The following is a 2,487-nucleotide window of genomic DNA, read 5'->3' as shown; positions in this document are numbered from 1 at the left end:
CCAGATGGCCAGCATTTGGTGGAAGACACTGGAAAAGAAGTCTAACGTGTATATCCTAGAGTTCAAGAGGCCTTAGGAGAATACTATTTTGCCTAAGGCAGATTTGCTCTTAAATTTCCTACATGATGCCTGTTTTACCATATCCTGACCTCCATGATGCCTCCAAGCCACTTGCAGTAATAGTTCCAAAGTCATCTTCCTGTGTTAAACACTTACCCTGTTGACCCAATTCCTTGCTTACAGTTGACTCTAGAGTTTGCATCTCATCTACTATTTAAGCCCTCTTTTAATTCCGCTTTACTTCAGCCTTCCCTTGGGGTCGTTTTCTTTCTGTCTCCTCTCTTTAGTCCTGACATCCATGGAAGTTACAGTAAAACAATGCAGGAAAATAAGCAGACAATGATGCTGAAGGACATGCAGGCCACTCCTGCTTAACTCTCAGCTGACCCAGCTCCCCTTCACTTCCAGCCTCAACCAGGGAGGGAAGGCAGCCCAGAACCACAAGAACTCAGAGAACTATAGTTGAAATGAAGCTCCTTATCCTCCGAGTCAACCTTTCTTGCATCTATTGCACCCAGGGCTAATGAATGAACTTCAAAGAATGGCTCCTAACATCAAGTTCATCAGTGACCAGAGGTGTACTTTTGCAACCTCCCCAGGAGCTTTGTTTTGGATGTCTTCCTACCATGAGTTTGGTTACCATAGCAACAGCCAGAGAAGCTCTGCTTGGAAGAGAGATTTCTTGTATAATGAGCCTGGAAGACCTTAAGGTGAACATAGACAACTTTTGCTGTTTTAGGCCTAAAAGACCCAATTTTTTTCCTTCCCTATTAGTTACTGGTATATATTTATAGCATTTGTATCACATTAACCATAAAATGAATCTGACTTATTATTTCCTTTTAAAAATCCAGATAGTCTGATTGTATAGAGATCACTGGGTTCCTGAGTCCTGAGGCCACACTGGAATATATTATCCAAAAACTCTCAGTCTTGTCTCCTAGTTTTGTTTGCATGAAGTCATTGCTCTTCTCAAGTCCTTCTCAGGACCTGCCAAATCAAAACTCCTGAGCTGGAAGGTGGGAGCCATCCAACAATCAGTTCTTCCCCTATAAGCCACCAGAATTTTCTCCTCCTCTAGCTCATTGGGTATGGCGTTTGCACTATTTTGTCCTCTTCCTTTGGAGAATCACCCCTCCCCTGATAAATAGTTATTGATCAACCCCTGTGGTAAGAATGGTATGACTCGGTTCCTGAGACTGACCAGGCTCAGGCTCTTTCCTGGGGCTTCTGCCAGTACTATATGGGAAGGTATTCTTTTGTCTCAGAGGCTGCTAAGCTGGTAAATCCTATATCACCTATAGGATGGTGGAGAAATCGTATATTAGTCTGCCAAGGCTGCCATAACAGAATACCATAGACTGGGTGGCCATATTAGTCTGTTTTCATGCTGCTAATAAAGACATACCTGAGAGTGGGCAATTTATAAGGGAAAGAGGTTTAATTGACTCACAGTTCAGCATGGCTGGGGAGGTCTCAGGAAACTTACAATCATGGTGGAAGTGGAAGCAAACACATCCTTCTCTATGTGATGGCCAGAAGGAGAAGTGCCGAGAAAAAGGGGGAAAAGCCCCTTATGAAGCTATCAGATCTCATGAGCACTCACTCACTATCATGAGAATAGCATGAGGGTAACCGCCCCCATGATTCAATTACCTCCCACTGGGTCCCTCCACAATATGTGGGGATTATGGGAATCACAATTCAAGATGAGATTTGGGTGAGGACACAACCAAACCATATCAGTGGCTTAAAAAAACAGACATTTACTTCTCACAGTTCTGGGGGCTGGATGTCTAAGATCAAGGTGTCAGCAAGCTTCTTTCCTCAGCTTACAGATGGGTCCACTTCTGGCTCTGCCCTCACGTGGCTTTTCCTCTGTGCTCGCACTCTTGGTGTCTCTTCTCCCTCTTAGAAGAACACCAGTCCTACTGGATTAGGGCCCCACACTTATGACTTCATTTAACCTTCATCACTTTCTTAAGGCCTTGTCTGCAAATACAGTCATATTGGGAGTTAGGGCTTCATATGAGTTTTGAGGGAACACAATTCAGACCATAATAAATTCTATGGGAGAACTGGAAAGAAAGGTGGAGACCCAGTCACATTGTTCACATTGTATCTCTGGATACAATAAGTCAGCCCTACCCCTCGCAATATTTTATTTTCTTCAGTAATATTTCTTTTCTCTCCACTGTACTCGCTTAAATATTTAAACACATTTACATAATGGCCATTGTTTAGTCAAAATAAGTGAAGAAATGGTGTTTGGAGGTATTAGAAACTACAAACAATAATTTATTATAAATTAAGAAATATAATTTGTATAGTTCTTTGTTTATTGGACTTTATCCAAAGACATAGGCACTGTCCACATCTTAGTTATTGTGTACATATGAAGATTACCTTAAGCAGACGCTTTTGTCT

The sequence above is a fragment of the Papio anubis genome, chromosome 7, assembly GCF_008728515.1.
Source record: "Papio anubis isolate 15944 chromosome 7, Panubis1.0, whole genome shotgun sequence".
NCBI classification, from domain to species: Eukaryota; Metazoa; Chordata; class Mammalia; order Primates; family Cercopithecidae; genus Papio; species Papio anubis.
Note: the sequence above shows the minus strand (reverse complement) of the source record.